Here is a 19,523-nt window from a genome sequence, read left to right as displayed (position 1 = left end):
CTTCCAGCTAAAGTATATCTGAGTCCTCATTTCCCTCAATGCTTCAAGTGGAGCTCAAAATGAAACATCAGTGATTTGTCAGCCAAGGCAGCAATCCACAGGAAATTTTCTTGGCCTTGTTTGACCTGAAGCAATGAGACCTTATGATGTCCGAGGGCAATGTTGAGGACTCCCAGAACTACATCCATCTGACTGTTTACCACTATATAAAATCATAACATCTTAAGAAATAGGAGGAGTAGGCCATTTGACCCCTCAAGCCTGCTCCACCATTCAATAAGGTCATGGCTGATCTGATTGAGGCCTTAACTCCACTTTCCTGCCTGCCGCCCATGTCCCTTGACTCCCTTGTAGATCAAAAATCTGTCTAACTCAGCCTTGAATATATTCAGTGACCCCAACCTCCGCTGCTCTCTGAGGAAGAGAAATCAAAGGGCTAAGGATCCTCTGAGAGAAGAAATTTCTCTTCATCTCCATCTAAAATGATAGACCCCTTATTCTGAAACCATGCCCCCTAGTTCTAGATTCCCCCATGAGGGGAAAACTTGGGCATCAATCCCCAGATGTTGGCGAGTAGGGCCTGGAATTGTCTGAGTACCATCCTAATCCGCCTGATATTTGTTTTTGTTCTGCTTTGTAGTAATTGTTTAAAAACATGTTTTCTAAGGTCCATGAATTCAGAAAAAGAGAAGCAAGATAGTTAAATGATGAAAACAACCTGCTGTAATTAGAGTCAATCAAAAGCTACTGATGGTTGGCAACTCCACCTAATCTAACTGAGTACACTGTCAGAAATATAAAACAACACCAAACTGCAGATATTATACATGGTTGTATTTTTAATCTGTATGCCAGATGTTTGAGAGCTACGTTCACTCATACTGCATCACTTTTATTGCCTGCAAGTCCTATCTTAAACCTTCAGGATCTAACCCCATTCTACTGTTAATAGAGAGCTCAAGACCTATAAATTGTTTGAAAGACATATCAGCAGTTACTATCACTGGTTCAATTTTATTCCTGGTGTTCCCTGGGTTTCAAAAGATTTCCTTGATGAGTGGGGATAGGGCTCATATAATCCTTGTTTAAAGCTCATTTACCTTGTGGTAATCCCAATATAAATGATCTGAAGTACCAGTTCACTGAGCTCTCCCATTATAATAGTTACCAGTTTTATTTGTGGAAGGTGAAACTTCCCAGTGATTTTATGGTATCCAGAGCTCCCTTAGATCTGCACTGTGGAATCGTCGTCAGTCCATTGAGATTCCTTTCCACTGCTGTAATGTGTGACTATTACAAAGTATTATAATGCGTGCATAGTTACTCAAAGAAGTGAAACACGTTTTAAAGCTAATGGACCCCCCAACATCAAATTGTTTCTGTGTAAGTTTGAAAATATTGGTGGCAACACCTCAAACAAATCACCACTATACTGTTGGAAGAGAACCATGCTGTGCACAAGCACAGAGTAGACTTCTGGCACATTTATATAGAAATTGCAGGGTGCATAATGTCACTTGGCTCTCTGGGCAGTCAACATTATGATAATGAAATCCCTCACTGAAAACCTCATTCTTCCAGAGAGCATCATTTTGGGTATTCACTTCATTCACCCAAACTGGATGCTTGACTAATCCACTGGACTGGCTTGTTTGGGTTCAATTCTTAAATCTAGGTTACCTTTTCCAAAGTTAAAGTGAAACTTTTGGCTTGGTGGATGAAGCTGCATTTAATTCCCTGATAAATTCTTCTGCTGTGCATGTTAACATTGTTTATTAATCTCACTTTTGAACAGTGCCGATGCAAATGAACTTCAAGAAACAAAATTCCCAGGATGGGCAATCCCTTTAAGGGTTCCAGTTGCACTCCATGATTAAGTCATGGCAGGTTAGTTCATGAAAGGATACCAGAGTGGTTGAAACCACACCTATCAATACTGTAGGAACCGCAATGACAGACCTTACCACTCCCAAATGAGCATACATAAGATGGCTACAAAGGCAAAATACTGCAGATTCTGGGAATCTGAGATATTCCGATTCTGATTTCCCTGGTGATAGGGCTATGTTCAGTAGCATTCGTGACTCCTCAGATTCTAAAACAGTCCATACCCGTATGCAGCAAGATCTGGACAACATTAAGGCTTGGGCTGATAAGTGGCAAGTAATGTTCGTGCCACAGAAGTGCCAGGCAATGACCATCTCCAACAAGAGAGAATCCAACTATTACTATTTCCACTTGGCATTCAACAGTTTTATCATCACTGAATCCCCCACCATCAATATCCTGGGGGTTACCATTGACCAGAAACTGAACTGGACTAGCCATATAAATACTGTGGCTACAAGAGCAGGTGAGAGGCTGGGAATTCTGTGTGGAATAACTCTTCCCCTGACTCCCCAAAGTCTGTCAAACACCGATGTGAGTGTGATAGATTACTCTCTACTTGCCTGGATGAGCACAGCTCCAACAACACATAAGAAGCTCGACAAAGCAGCTCACTTTTCTTTTTATTCATTCATGAGATGTTGGCATCGCTGGCTAGGACAGCATTTATTGCCCATCCCTTGATCGGTACCCATCCACCACCACCTTAAAAATTCACTGTCTCCACTACCAACGCACAGTGGCAGCAGTGTGCACCATCTATCTGCACGATGCACTGTAACAACTCACCAAGTCTCCTTCAACAGAACTTTCCAAACCCATGACCTCTGCCACTTAAGAGGGCAAGGACTCCCAGGGCAACTCCCCTCCAAACCACACATCATTCTGACTTGGAAAAATATCACTGTTGCTCTGCTGTTGCTGAATCAAATACCCTTCAAACAGCACAGATGGGTGGCAGCAGTTCACGAAGATGGCTTACTACACCCTTCAAGGGAAATTAGGGATTGGCCAGAAATGTTGGCCTAGCAGGCGATGCCCACATCCCATGAATGAATTAAAAAAGAAAATGATGGAATTACTCAGCTGTATCCCTGCAGAAAATACAGTAAATGTTTTTGAATCGATGACCTTCTGTCAGAACTGGAAAATGTTAGAGGTGTAACTGATTAATAAGAATGCACAGAGCGAGCAAGAGGTGAGGGGAGGTGAGGAAAGAACAAAGCGAAGGTCTGCGATAGGATGGAAGGCAGGAATGATTAAAAGTGACAAAAGGGATGATGTTGCAGGGTACTAGGTGATGGTTATGGGACAAGTAAAGAAACAATAAGGAAGGTCACGAACCTGATAGGTTAACTCTGTTTCTATCTCCAGACTTGCTGGGGATTTTCCAGCATTTTTGCTTTTATTAAAGAAACAAAAGATGGGCCTAGCGGAGATATAAACAGAAACCTTATCAATACATGTCCGAAAAAAGGGGAGCAGCAGTTATGATCCTTTTTTTTATTCATTTACAGGATGTGGGCATCGTTGGCTGGGCCAGCATTTATTGCCCATCCCTAGTTGACCTTGAGAAGGTGGTGGTGAGCTGCCTTCTTGAACCACTGCAGTCCATGTGGTGTAGGTACACCCACAGTGCTGTTAGGAAGGGATTTCCAGGATTATGACCCAGCGACAGTGAAGGAATGGCAATATATTTTCAAGTCAGGATGGTGAGTGACTTGCAGGGGAACTTCCAGGTGGTAGTGTTCCCATCTATCTGCTGCCCTTGTCCTTCTAGATGGTAGTGGTCATGGGTGTGGAAGGTGCTGCCTGAGGAGCCTTGGTGAATTCCTGCAGTACATCTTGTAGATGGTACACACTGCTGTTACTGTGCGTCGGTGGTGAAGGGTGTGAACGTTTGTGGATTTGGTGCCAATCAAGTGGGCTTCTTTGTGCTGGATGGTGTCAAGCGTCTTGAGTGTTGTGGGAGCTGCATTCATCCAAGCAAGTGGGGAGTATTCCATCACACTCTTGACTTGTGCCTTGTAGATGGTGGCCCTGCTTTGGGGAGTCAGGAGGTGAGTTACTTGTCGCAGGATTCCTAGCCTCTGACCTGCTCTTGTAGCCAGAGTATTCAGATGGCTAGTCCAGTTCATTTTCTGGTCAATGGCAAACCCCAGGATTTTGATAGTGGGGGATTCAGTGATGATAATGCTATTGAATATCAAGGGCCGCTGGTTAGGTTCTGTCTCGTTGGAGATGGTCTTTGACTGGCACTTGTGTGGTGTGAGTGTTACTTGCCGCTTGCCAGCTCAAGCCTGGATATTGTCCAGGTCTTGCTGCTTTTGGACATGGACTGCTTCAGTATCTGAGGAGTCGTGAATGGTGCTGAACATTGTGCAATCATCAGCGAAAATCCCTACTTCTGACCTTATGATGGAAGGAAGGTCACCACTGCTGAAGGTAGTTGGGGTGAGGACACTACCCTGAGGACCTCCTGCAGTGATGTCCTGGAGCTGAGATGACTGACCTCCAACAACTACAACCATCTTCTTTTGTGCTAGGTATGACTCCAACCAGTGGAGATATTTCCCCCTGATTCCCATTGACTCCAGTTTTGCTAGGGCTCCTTGATGCCACACTCAGTCAAATGCTGCCTTGATGTCAATGGCAGTCACTCTCACCTCACCTCGGGAGTTCAGCTCTTTTGTCCATGTTTGAACCAAGGTTGTAGTGAGGTCAGGAGCTGAGTGGCCTTGGCAGAACCCAAACTGGGTGTCAGTGAGCAGGTTATTGCTGAGAAAGTGCCACTTGATAGCACTGTTGATAACCCCTTCCATTACTGATGATGGAGAGTATTCTGATGGGGCGGCAATTGGCCGGGTTGGATTTGAGGATGAGTGATTGAGCACCCTGAGACTGGGAGTGAGCCAGACATACACACTCTGGTCATTTTTATTAATTACTCTTTTTTTATATTAACAACTTATTACTATGACATTGCTGTACTTTTGCTCAGCAATTGCATCTTTCCTTAAAACCCAACTTTTTTTTTTGTTGTGCCAAGCCTCATCTTTCCAAAATTTGTTCATCAGCCCCCTGAGTGAGAAAAATAAGCAAGTGAGCCCCCTTCCTCCCCCGAATGAAAAGGTTGGGCAAACCTGGTGTAAGAGGTGTTACACAGTGCTCTTTGGGTGGTTTTTGACACAGCAACTTTGAAGGAACAGCTATATACCTCCAAGTCAGGATGGTGTGTGATTTGGAGGGTGTAGGCGTGTTCCCATGAGCCTGCTGCCCTTGTCCTTCTGGGCTTTCGTGGTCTTTCCACATCTTTCAACCAGGCAGGCCTTTCCTTTTGTTCTTTTCTCTCCTCCTTCTGCCCCAACCTCGGTACTTGCTTAAAAACCCTGCCACAACTGGAACATTTTCCAGTTTTGATGAAAGGCCACTGACGGGAACAAAAGTTCCTCGGGTACTTGGAATTGTAGATGCTGGGCCCTGGCTGGGAAACTCGAGAACTAGGGGCTTCAGTCTCAGCTTATTGCGTCTGAGTTTGCCAGCACCTTGTGGACTCCTTTTCCTCAGCTAAATCATGCACCCTGTTCAGAACCTCCGAAGAGGCATTAGACTTCACCAGTTACTTTTTAAAAAAAATTCATATTCATTCACAGGACGTGGGCACCGCTGGCTAGGCCAGCATTTACTGCCCATCCCCTCTTGCCCTTGAGCAGGTGGTGGTGAGCTGCCTTCTTGATGCAATTTAAATCGTTAGCATCAACCCGGAGTAATGAAAGAAAGCATGTGCACTAAAACAATGTCCAAGAATGCGAGGCTACCCGGCAAAGCCTGGAGCAAAATATAACTAAAATCGTGAGAATAACAGAACACTTTACTTCTGGATAGATCTGCCACCTGCCTTTAGGATGCCTACTTGACTGAGCAAAGCCCTACACAGCCTATAGACACAGTTAGTATGGAAGATATTCAGTGGAGCCTTGCCCAAAACCAGGAGATAGAGTTCGGGAGTTTTGTTTTTATTCGTTCATGGGATGTGGGTGTCACTGGCTGTGCCAGAATTTATTGCCTTAATTGCCCTTGTGAACTGAGTGGCTTGCTAGGCCATTTCAGAGTCAATCACATTGCTGTGGGTCTGGAGTCACATGCAGGCCAGGCCAGGTAAGCACAGCAGATTTCCTTCCCTAAAAAAGGACATTAGTGAACCAGATGGGTTTTTGCAACAATTTCATCATTAGACTTTTAACTCCAGATCTTTTATTGAGGTCAGATTTCACCATTTGCTGCTATGGGATTTGAACCCAGGTTGCCAGAGAATCACCCTAGGTCCCTGGAGTACGAGTCCAGTGATATGACACTGCACCACCACCCCACACTTCAACACTCTTGCATTCACTTGGGGCACAGTCATTCCGGTACAGCAGCATCATCCTCTGGTCCCAAATCACCCTTGAAACTTTGATGTGGGAAGGGAAGAAGCCTGATTTTCGGATCGGCAAATGCAAGCAGCCAAGTTCTGCACTGTGAAGGCAGCTTCAGGAAATCAGGGCTTTCGCTTCAATGGTAACAATTCATGCAAAGAGTTGTACTCCTGCTGATTTACGGGATTTGTAGTCAGGTCATTAACGTCTCTGTCATCTCCACTAAAGTAGTTTTTACCTCTTGTTCAGCAGGATGGTCCAAACCAGGCCACTTTTCTTTGTCGCATCTCCAGCATCAGGACCTCCATGGTGCCATCTGTAAAAGAAGATGTCTTCTCATTTCTCCAATGATGTGAGACTTACCAGGACATCTCAGGCAGTAGGTGCAAATAATGAAAGAAAAACAATAGATAGTAAAATTAACTCTGTTTCTCCCTCTACAGATGCTGCCTCACCTGTTGAGTATTTCCAGCATTTTCAGCTTTTATTTCAGATTTGCGGGCATCTGCAGTATTTTGCTTTTGTATAATCTGTAGCAGTTTGCTACCACCGAGTGTCCTGTTGGACTATACTTAAAAAAAAAAATGAAGCGTCAATCATATTGACGGGATAATGCCACACGGGTCAAACTGGGTATGTATGGCAGGCAGGCTTTCTTCCCTAAAAGACATTAGTAAAGCAATGGGGTTTTCATGGCACACCGGTAGCTTTTTGTTTTAAATATTCATGGAATGCGGGCTGGCTAGGCCCAGCATTTATTTCTCATCCTTAATTGCCCTTGTTCAGAGGACATTTTAAGAGTCAACCACATCGCTGTGGGTCTGGAGTCACATGTAGGTCAGACCAGGTAAGGACACCAGATTTCCTTCCCTAAAAGGACATTAGCAAACCAGATGGGTTTTCACAACCATGTTGGTTATTAGACTTTTAACTTCAGATTTTTATTGAATTCAAATTCCACTACCTGCTGTGGTAGAATTTGAACTCAGGTCCCCAGAACATTACCCTGGATTACTAGCCCAGCAACAATAACACTATGCCATTGCCTCCCCTACACAGTCACTTTCACTGAGCCAACTTTTTACTTCTAGGTTTTCAAAACTCAATTCAAAATCCTCAAACTACCATGGTGGAATTTGAATTTACATTCCCTGGGTTATTACGCCAGGCCACTGGGTTTCTACACCAGGTCTCTGGGTTTCTAGTCCAGTCACATAACCACTGTACTCTGGGTTATGGTGATTCCTGGCCAACTGCCTCTTCATTGTGACCAGCCGCCAGAATTTCTGGCTGTGTCATGACTGGTGGGTGTTGTTGAGGTGCCCTTGGTTGCATTTATGCCAGCCTGTCCTGTATGAATGGGATGCCCTCCTACTAATTCCCCCAACTCATCAAATCCCCACAGGGCCAGCACTGGCAGGCACTATGCCATTGTAAACACCGGGATCAAGTCCCAAGCGATTTCAGGGCACCAATCTATAAATTGGTCCTGGAACAATATGCAAAAATTTGGCCAAAAATAAAATATAATCAAAGATAGACAGCAGACTGACACTGTACCAGGACATGGGAAGAGAAATAATCGGTTGAAAATGTACTCCTACATCAGTGTGCTCTGAAATGTTCAACAGAATCCATGCAGAACAAGAAAGGATCTGGAAATGTAGAGAACAAATTTAGCAAAGTATACATTTCCCAGCCATGAGCAAACAGCCTAAGACAATTACCAAAAGCTAGCCCTTTTTCAATGACCTTAAGGCCAGAATTTTCACGTTGGCGTTGGGGGGGCTGGGCCCGGGCATGTGTCCTGCCGGAGGCGGCTGCGTGCCAAAACTGTCAGAGGCCCGGTAAGGCCATTAGGGTATGAATTTCGATAATTAATAGGGCAGTCTATTCAACCTTAAGGTTGATGAGCAGGCAAAGAGCCCAAGCAGCCTTCACATTTTTCAGGAAACCTCATCCACGGGCAGGATGAGGTTTCCTGAAGGTTTAATAACATCTATCAAATATTTTTTTAAAAATTCATAAACATGTCCCAGCTCATGTGACACTGCCTCAATGTCTAAATAATTTTTATCTTTCTTTATTTAAAGATTCCAATATGAACTTAATCTCCCTGAGGCAGCTCCGTGCCTCAGGGAGATTCCTGAGCTCTTTTGCGCGCACGCACAAAAAAGCGCAGGTTCCAACTCTCCCTCCCCGCCCCCCCTGCCCAGGTAGCGCTGAGCGCTACCAGCTATGTGTCATGCTGGGCGGGCCTTAATTGACCCGCCCATGTAAAATGGCGGCGCGGAGCCGATTGTGGGCACCAATCAGCTCCGCGCCCGCCCATGACCGCTCCCGACCGGCCTGCCCAACATGGGGAAAATCCTCCCCTAAGTTTCCCTCTGTTCTGTCAGGCCATCCATATCGGAGAGTCGGAAGTGCCTTTGATGAATTGAAAGGGCATAAAATGTTTACTGACTGAAGATTAGTTGTCATCTTATGTTTAAATAATTCATTTAACTAAAAACTCCAGCACAAGAATGGGGATGCATGTAAAATACAAAATTGCTCATGATTGAAACAGTTAATGCCAGCGAGCAGATCGCAGCTATTGGAGGAAGAGTTTGTGAACTTCCAGAAAAAAAATGTAGGTTTTAATCATCTTCCTAGTGGCCTTAAATACTGGTGGAGATGCAAAAAGCACAATGAAAACTATCACAAATCTGCTGAAGAAACAAACAAACCCAACCTTGGCAGACCCACTGGTTTTATAAATAGAGGTTTACAGCTGGGTTTTCACCTTCAAGCGGGGTAGTGGGTGGGAGGAAATTTCCTGGATCAGCGCACCCACCGTGGGAAAAAGTGCCAGCAAATGTGGGATTTTCATTCCAGGGGGGTGGTGTGGGAGGGCAGATATTAACTAGAGTCGGGCCCACTGCACTCAGAGAAAGAGTTTGGAGGCAGCCACAGGGCTGTGGGTGCCAAGTTGGGCTGTCTAGAAGGCCCACCTTGGTGCTCTGGGATTTCACTCCAGTTACAATGAAATCAATAAAACAAAAAACAGCCCTCTAGCCCTCGCAGCTCCTCATCTCCCACACATGCCAACTCACGCCACCTCATGACCCCACCCACCTCATGGCCCCTCATATGCTTCATGCCAACCTATGACACTCCCATGCCCATTAACCCAGTATACACTCTTCCAGAATCACTGAACCTTATTGTAACAATAGCATGTGTGAAAATGTGGATACCTGGGCTCTCGGCCAAGTCTCATTATTCACTCTTGGCCGAGAGCCCATACAGCTATTAATCTGTTCAAATAGCTGCGTCATGTGGAAAATATTGCTAGATTGACAGTTCTCTCTGTTCTATTCTGTCAATTGCACAATTTATTGATAGAGGTTTCAAGTGTTTGCAGTTTCTGCTATTGATACTTTAAGGGGTCTGGATGGTTGACACTTCTAGGACTACAGTAACAGCATTTTTTAATGCATGAATTACTAATTTTTTAAAGCTTTTTCAAACGTGCTATTGTTACTATAGGGTTCCGTGTTCTGTACAGAATGTATAGTGGGTGAATAAGCATGGAATTACCATAGGTTGGTATGAAGGGTATGAGTGTCCTTTGGTGGGGGGGGGGGTTCAGTGGGGGTACATAGGTTGGCATGGGGCAACTTATCTTTCAAAATGTTCTCTCATCCAAGCTATGGCTCACGATACCTCTGGAGGTGCTATAAACTACGAGTCTTTGAAAAGCTGGCCTGACTCCACGAAAATTGAAGATTAGGAGATGTCAATGCCCGAAAAAGGAGCCGGCCAGGTTGGGAGTGCAGGGTATTGGCTCACGACCTGCACCAGCCCACACTTTATCCTGCTCTGGTGAAATTTGGGAGCTCTGAGAATGGGGCCAGGTGTCTTGGAATCGAGTCTTAGCCGCTATTTCTACAGGTCCATGGAACATCCTCAACTGTGCGAAAATCCAGCCCTTAAAGTACAAATGAAAGGAAGTTACTCCAAGTTTTATAAATCATTTCAGCTGGAGTAGTGTGTCCAATTCCAGGCACCACACTTTAGGAAGGCTGCTAAGGCCTTGGAAAAGGTGCAGAGGACATTTACCAGAATGATACCAGGGAAGAGGGACTTCAGCTATGCAGAGAGGCCAGAGAAACTGGGGTTATTCTTGGATCGTAGAAGGTGAAGGTGAGATTTAATAAAGGTATTAGATTACAGTGGGCTTTGATGAAGCAAATGAGGAGAAATTGTTTCAATGGCAGAAGGATCAGCAATGAGCAGATACAGATTTAAGAAAATTGGCAAGTAAAAGGATAGATGAACACATTCTTTTACGTAATGGGTAGTTATGATCTGGAGTGCACTACCTTATGGAGTGGCCAACGTGGATTTGATAATATTCAAAAAGGAATTGTGTGTGTTCTTGAAAAGGAAACATTTGCAAGGTTATGGGGAAAGAAGAGGAGAGTGGAACTAATTGGATAGGCCTATCACAGAGCTGACACAGGTATGCTGGGTCAAATAGCCTCCTTCTGTGCTGTAAGATTTAATGATTCTACCTGACAACTGGCTACATGCCAGTAGTCTTTGAATAGTGATACCAGTGTTGACAGCATATCATACTCCTCAGTGACTATATTTGGGCAGCTTTATTGTGGCCAAGGGAAATACATCAGTTCCCACAAGTGGAAAACTTTAATTTCAAACAGATTGTTACTGCATCTGAGCGAAGATGAACAAGCTTGAGAAAGTTTCAAAGATTCGGAGAATAGTCCTATGTGAAAATGTCAGTCGCACGTTACACAAAGACCAAGTGATTCTGTAAAAAAAAAACAGATGGCATCTTGTGCTTATATTCCCAAACAAACAGAAAAGGCACAGCCTCAAAATAATACTCTAAAGGGGATGGGTAATTAAAGGTGAGAAGATGAATGTGCCCTGGGTCAGGATGAATAATTACTTCATAATTTCCAGGAACAGGAATCAGAGGAATATAACTATTGTTCTGAGAGGACGAGTGCTTATGGGAATGCTGATAATTGAATTCAAATATATAAGCATTAGTTTTCCATGCACCAAGCACCCTTTCATTATTAGGAAGTGAACTAGCTTCCATACAATTTAACAAGGGCAGCCTTCCACACTGCCGGCACAGGTACACATGCTACAGGAGGGCACGGATCGAATCTTGCTCGCATTGCCATTTTGGAGCTAATTTATGCTTGTTGTTCTTCCCAGTCATAACATGCAATTCACATAATTCCTGATCTCTTTTCCCGCTACAAAGACGACAAATTAATTATTTTGAAACTATATTAGTTTAAGTCTTCTTTAACTAGGACTTTAAGAAAAACCTGAAAAGACATTGCACCATTAAACCTGTCAAGTGCTAGTATTTCTAGGTGGGGCTACATTGCACTTTGTTCCATTAAGTTTACACCGGAGATTCTCAGGCTGGTGAGTTTTTTTTTTACCTTGGTTGTGCAATCACAGGGAAAATAGAGCAAATAACAGGCATTGTCTGGCAGGGAGTAAATTGGAGGGCAAGGCATCAGGCCTCTCTTGTGGCAGGCAATTACGGAGAGCATCAGCAGTTGCCGCACAGTAGGTTGGCCACTTGTCCTTTCAGTTGGGAAATGGAGGTGTAGTCAAAAGAGTGGGAGAGAAAATAGACTATAAGTGTATGAGATTTACAATGAAATATTCTTCTATTATATTTTTCTGGCAAAGAATACAATTTATTTTCTGTCGATCTATAGATCTTATTTATCTACTAACCTACCTGTCTATCTATTTAGTTAAATGTTAATAACATGACCAACTTATCCAGATGTCATACTTTGTTACAGATACGATCTTAAAATACTTGGTACTTTTGCTTATAACACATTCCCTTTACAAAGTTGTCTAACCAAACAACCATTAAAGCATGGATTTCTCCCTACATGGGATCTTCCCCCATCTCCAGCTAATATTTATTCCCCAAACTAACATCACTAGAAGAGATTCTGGTATTTACCTCATTACTGTTTATAGGACCTTGCTGTGTGCAAATTGGTGCTATTTTTCCACAGGATCACAACAGTAATTATAATTTAAAAGGTACTTCATTGGCTCTGATGGTGATTAGTTACGGAAGGTGCTATATGATGTGAACTCTTTCTTTACACATCAATGTCATGGCAAAAGATACTTTGCGACTGTTTCCTTATAGTTATGTGAATTACATCAATAATTCCCAATTTTTTCTCCATACTGTAATGGTCAGTGTTCCCTTGAACATCTCTCTCAGCTGTGGCTCTGTTGTAGCATTCTTCCCTCTGAGCCAGAAGTTTGTGAGTTCTAAGTCCCACTCCAGGGCTTGAGCGCAAAAAAAAATCAAGGCTGACACTCTCGTGCTGCACTGAGGGAGGGTTGCACTGTTGTAAGTGCTGTCTTTCAAATGAGATGTTAAACGGAGACTCTGTTTACTCTTTCAGGAGGATGTATATGATCTTGCAGGAGAGTTCTCTGTGATACCCTGGCCAATGTTTGTCCCTCAATAGAGATCCCAAAAACAGATCATGTGGTCATTAGCCATTGATGTTTGTGGAATCTTGCTGTGTGCAAATTGGCTACTTACATTGCAACAGAGACTACACTTCAAAAGTACATCATTGGCTGTAACATGCTTTGAGATGTCTCATGGTGCTGAAAGGTGCTATATAAATGCAAGTATCTCTTTTTTAGCACTTATATAGCACCAAATACGCTATGAGCTCTCTCCTCCATCCTCACCCCCCTTTTTATTCCCTTTGTTCTACATTCATTTTTATTTTTTATCCACCTATTTTTATTTATCTGTGGTTTTATCCCCTTTCCCCCTCACCCCCATCTCCTCCAGGGTCATCTGTTATTTGTTCTATGTTGTTCTTTCACACAATGCTACCCTTGTTCTGCTATAATCACATTCTGCTTCCTTACCTTTATGCCACTATTAGCACCTTTAGCACTAACCATAACCATCAACACTCGCTTTGTTCATGACATGTTTGTCACACAGACTCAAAACGTTAATTGTTTCGTTCTCCCAGACGCTGCTAGACTTGCTGAGTTTTTCCAGCATTTTCTGTTTTTGCTTCAGATTTCCAGCATCCGCAGTATTTCGCTTTTATCTTAGTGTGTAATTCACTGCCACTCTCTTCCAGGAATGCCTACCTTGAAGAAGTACTGCTCTTCTCTCTGACAGGATTTCGGTGTCTCTTCTGCCCTGGTCACCTTCATTGCTTTCCATTTCCCTCCTGGTGTTTGATAAGGTGTTTACCAAAACTCACTTTCACAGTCATATTGCCTTCCTCAGCGACTGTCTCCGTCTCCGACTTACCCCGTGTGGATTCCAACTGAAGGCCCTGCCCTCATATTTCGAATCCACCCAGGGTTACAGGTAACTCCGGGACATACAATGCTCCTCGGACTGCTGGTCTCGCCGCATCCTGAGATCCGCACTCAGTGCCATGCGCCACCATATTAACACACTCTCTCTCCCCCCAGCAGCAACAACTCATCCTATCTCAAAGCTGTCCTTGTCCTCAGTTTCATTTATTCTTTGTCTCACCAGACAGCTTATCTAGAAACTGTGTCTCTTTCTTTCAGGTGCTAAGGAACGCAAACGTCAACGTCAATACCAACGCCCATCCAGGACCCTCCACTCCTTCCCATCCCATATTCTAACCCCAGCCCTTGCCATGTATTCACCCTCTGACCTTCCCCCCTGATGCTGAACGCTTAGTACTCAAAGGAGTTAGTTTCATACCCTTATGCCCTAATTTCAGTGAATTTTGGGCTCGGCATGATGCTGAACTCTTCTTCCACTGCCTTCGTCTCTGTGCTCACTTCTTTGGGCAGGAGTCCTGCCCCTGTTGCATGGATCCTTTCACCTGCCTCCAGTATTGTCCCTCCACTCTGGCCCCTCCCTCTGACCTCTTACCTGCTCTCGATTTCTTCATTGAGAACTATTGGCGTGACATTGGCCGTCCCAATTTCTCTGCCCCTCTCACCCATTCTAACCTGTCTCCTTCTGAACTTGCTGCACCCCGGTCCCATAGGTCCAACCCTGACTTTGTTATCAAGCCTTCCGACATTGTTCGTTGCTGTTGTTGTCTGATGTACTGACCTCTACCTCGCAGAGGCTGAGCGCAAACTCTCAAACACTTCCTCCTACCTCCCCCGGACCATGACACCACCACCAAACATCAAGCCATTGTTTCCAGTACTGTCACTGACCTCATCTCCTCTGGAGAACTTCCCTCCACAGCTTCCAACCCAGGACAGCCCACTTCTACCTCCTTCCCAAAATCCACAAACAGGCTGTCGTGGTAGACCGATCGTGTCAGCCTGTTCCTGCCCCACGGAACTCATTTCTTCCTATCTTGACTCCATTCGCACTCCCCTTGTCTAGTCTCTTCCCACCTACATCGACAATTCCTCCGATGCCCTACATCATATCAACAATTTCCAGTTCCCTGGCCCTAACTGCCTTTTCACCATGAACGTCCAATCCCCCTACACCTCCATCTCCAACCAGGATGGACTGAGGGCTCTCCACTTCTTCCTTGAACAGAGGCCTGAACAATCCCCATCCACCACCACTCTCCTCCGCCTGGCTGAACTTGTTCTCACTGAATAATTTCTCCTTAAACTTGTCTCACTTTCTTCAAATAAAAGATGTGGCTATGGGTACCCGCATGGGCCCCAGTTATGCCTGTCTCTTTATGGGGTATGTGGAACATTCCTTGTTCCAGTCCTACTTAGGCCCCCTCCCACAATTCTTTTCTCGGTACACCGATGACTGTTTCAGTGCCACTTCATGCTCTCGTCTGGACCTGGAAAAATTTATCAATTTTGCTTCCAATCTCCACCCCTCCATCACTTTCACATGGTCCATCTCTGACACTTCCCTTCCCTTCCTTGACCTTGGTCTCAATTTCTGGTGATAGACTCTCCACCAATATTCATTACAAGCCCACTGACTTCCACAGCTACCTTGACTACAGCTCCTCACGCCCCGCTTCCTGTAAGGACTCCATCCCATTCTCAGTTCCTTCGCCTCTGTCGCATCTGTTCCGATGATGCCACTTTCCAAAATGGCGCTTCTGACATGTCTTTCTTCTTCCTTAAAGGAGGTTTCCCACCCACTGTGGTCGACAGGGCCCTCAACCATGTCTGACCCATCTCCCGCACCTCTGCCCTCACACCTTCCCCTCCCTCCCAGAACCATGATAGGACCCCCTTGTCCTCACTTGTCACTCCACCAGCCTCTGCATTCAAAGGATCATCCTCTGCCGTCTCCAGCATGATGCCACCACATAACACATCTCCCCCTCACCCCTTTTTTAATCCCATTTTCTATCCCTTCCCCCCCCATTGTTCTATGTAGTTCTTTCACACAATGCCACCCTTGTTCTGCTATAATCACATTCTGCTTTCTTACCTTTATGCCACTATTAGCACCTTTTAAGCACTAACCACAGCCATCAACACTCCCTTTGTCCTTTAGTTCATGTTATCTTTGTCAATCCCTCCTTTGTCCCCACCTATCGCTGGCCTTCTTTCCAGCTCCACCTGCCCCACATCCCCCCTTAAACTGTATAAATTTCACCACATTTCCACTTCTTTTCAGCTCTGAAGGGTCACAAGGACTTGAAACATTAACTCTGTTCCTCTCCCCACAAATGTTTGCTAGACATGGAGTTTTTCCAGCATTTTCATTTTTGTTTGATGCTATTCAACTTTATTGAAATCAAGATTCTTTGCACTGTTTACCTGGGCCTTACAATTCTGGAGCTCTTAATCTTCTTTAATCTTCCAGGTGACAGGTTACAGAAAATTTTGGACTGATAATGCATTATGTCAGCCTTTGGTTCTTTATTCTTTACAAACTGCTCTGTGGAACACCACCTTGATGTGGTGGAGAGGATTGTGTGTTTGGGTGAGACTGTCGGGAGATCCTTGCTCCTGGTAAGGACACCCATGGTGGCAAGGCGCCAGACAAAATGCAGTCAACAACAGGACAGATGAAGGAAGAGTATGCTCCTCACTGGCTATGAGGAAGATGGAAGATGGCTGCAGCGGCAAGGTGGTCCGGGTATTCCTGGTTTGATGCATCACCAAAAGCTGACCACCAACCTGTCAAGATTGTGTGGACAATGACACTGCCCCATACTCCCCATGTTAAACAAAGTCACATGCAGGCTTCTACTAAGGTCCACTTCTCAAGTCGTGGCAAAAGAGAATTGGATCCGGGGACAGGGCTGCCAGGAATCCCTAGTAAAGAATTGACACAGCCGACAGATGCACGAAGGTTGATGGATACCTGCAATAAGGAATCAATTGGGTGAAAAACAAAGCCTGGGCCCAGATGGTATTCTAACAGAAGTTTTCCCTCGACCACAGCAGGCAAAATCCTGACATGTATCCTGAATCACCTACTTCCTGTGACTGAGGAAATCTTTCCAGAGACTCGGTGTGACTTTAGACCTTCCAGAGGAACCTCTGACATGGTCCTTGTTGTCAGAAAAAATCCAAGGAAAATGTTAACAAGATCAGGGATTCTTCAATGCATTCATCAACCTGACCATTCATCAACCTGACCAAAGCATTTAACTCAGTAAATTGCGAGGCTCTGTGGATTGTGTTTCAAAGATTTGGATGTCCAAGAAACTTCAAAATCCTGAAATTGCTTCATGATATGACTGCAACTGTCTTGAGTGGGAGATCCAAAACAGATGCCTTCGAAATCCAGACTGGAGTCAAGCAAGATTGAACAAAAGCCCCAAAATTATTTACAATCTGACATTGGCTATTCACCTCTCCAAAGAATAACTGCCCACTGGTGTCAGTACTAAATGCCAACTAGATGGAAAACTTTTACCTCAAGTCACCTCCGTGCCAAAACTAAACATCCAAAGATATACATGATCTACAGTTCGCGGATGACTGCACTCTGCACGGGAGTTGTAAGATACCCTCGATATCTTCAATTTTGCATACAAGAAACTTGGCCTGTACTTGGATGTCAGAAGAAAACTCATTTCAGCCCACACCTGGTTAGCCAAATGTTCTACCTCCCAAGTGCTTCCATTCCTTGGCAGACACCTCTCTCAAAATGCCACCATTGACAAAGCAGTCCAACACTGGATCAGCGGTGCCAGTTCAGTCTTCCATAAGCTATAACAGTGAGTGTTGGCCAACAAAGACCTCTGCAACTCAGAAGTCCTAATGTACAGAGCAGATGGCATCACTACACTCGTGTCCTGCAGTGAGACTGGGTGTATATCAGCACTAGAGAAAGTCCATCAGCAGTGCCTCCTCCGCATTCAATGGGTGGACCATCAAACAAATGCTACTTGAAGCCAAGTCCACAAGCATGCAGGCAAAACTCCTGCAAAACTTTGATGGATTGGACACCATGTCTGGATGGCTAAAAGCCATCTCACTAGATCCTTTCCCCTCAACTCTCAAAGGACCAACATTCCAGGAGAGATCAAAGAAAATGCTTTAAAGACACTCTGAAGGCATCCTTGAAAGGCGACAGCGTTGTCCTCGGAGTGTGCTACCAAACTTCAGAATGGCGACAACTTGTCCATCAAGGTGCATCATGCTTTGAGTCCCACGTCTTAATGATGAGGCAGAGCAGCAGAGACGGAAAGAAAAGGAAGCAAGTCATGCACTCTGGATCCCACTAGGATCACAGGACACACTGGCCCATGTGCCAAAGATCTGCGTGTCGAGAATGGACCTGCTCGGTCACACTAGGATCCATGGCAGAAACTTGCAACCCTGAGTAGACGTCATCTTCGAATCAAGGGACAGCTGATGACAATAATGACTCTTTACAAGCTTGTGTTAACTTTTACCTCCACTAGCTTTCTATTTATGTTAGAAAGAGAGGGTTAAGTTTAGTTTAAATGGAATATCAGGGCAAAATGCAACAAATGGAATTGTGCCATTAAGGCAGGAAGCAAATGGGTGTTACTATTTCTCTGGTGTGCATTATCTCTACTGAGGTTAAATTCCCAAATCCCGCATTCCTTTCCATTGTCCTTGAATTATTTGTGCTTTAATAGTTCTTAAGCTCTGGCCTACGGACTCGCCATCCTTTGTTGCCAGCAGTGAGCAGCATAATGATTTGAAATACTGCATTTTGATGGTTTACCAAAGATAAACTGGAATTCATGCAACAAAATCCTTCCTCTTAAATTCTGGGAATTTGCTATGGGTTTCCACATTGCAAAGATGATTTTTTCCGATTTGTGTGCATTTCTCCTTAATCCTTTTGAGGCTAATAAATGGCCTGTCATTAATTATGTTACAGAGCACTTCCAAGTGTTTGACAGTTTTTCATTCCAGGATTTCGTAACCCTGCACACTAACGCAAACAGATTAACTATGACTCCTTGTTTCCTAACATTTTAGCATCCCTGCAATCTATAATCACGCAGTTTAATTATATTTGGTCCCAAGAATTTGGGGCCATTTTATAAACAAGAAGTTCCATTGAATATTCAGGTAGGTGTCTTCATCAGTTCTAGCAAAGAGTCTACTAGTTCTGCTTTGTATATGCAATAGCATGCTGGATTTCTTCACACGAATTGCTGCACCTGAATATTTATAGAAACTGTCCGCGGGAAGGGCAGATGAAATTTTAATTGATGATTTACAGTGTAAACTATCTGACAAGAGAACGTTTCTGTGCGTTCAGAGGGTTACATTAAGGTTTGAGTATGAATGCCAAGGCACAAGTTTTCTAAACATGGAAGGCACAAGACTTGTTCCAAAAGGCCAACATGTTGGCTCCCAGAGTTGGTAAGTGCTCTGCCCAATGTGGAGCTGAGCCGGCATATCTGGAAGGTGGCGGGTCTGATCCCTCATGTGTGGTGAGTAGACAAATCTCAACCAGGGAAAAGATGGAGTATCCCATTGCCTCCAGTGAAGGAAAGGGACATCTTTTTTTTTATTTTTGCATTTCTGCTATTGATTGTTATGTAGCTTAAACCATTTTAATTGAGCTGTTTAAGATGATTGAATGAGTTGAAAGCTCAGGAAGAAACTATTTCCTCTGAAGTGGGTAGTGGGATGGTGGTGTGCTACAGATCAAAGGGACATAACCTTAAATTTAGAGCTAGGCTGTTCAGGGGTATTGCCAGAAAGCACTTCTTTACACAAAGGCTATTGGAAATC

This window comes from Cetorhinus maximus, chromosome 3 (assembly GCF_964194155.1).
Source record: "Cetorhinus maximus chromosome 3, sCetMax3.hap1.1, whole genome shotgun sequence".
Classification (NCBI taxonomy): domain Eukaryota; kingdom Metazoa; phylum Chordata; class Chondrichthyes; order Lamniformes; family Cetorhinidae; genus Cetorhinus; species Cetorhinus maximus.
The sequence above is the reverse complement of the archived record's forward strand: the minus strand, read 5'-3'. Positions refer to the sequence as shown.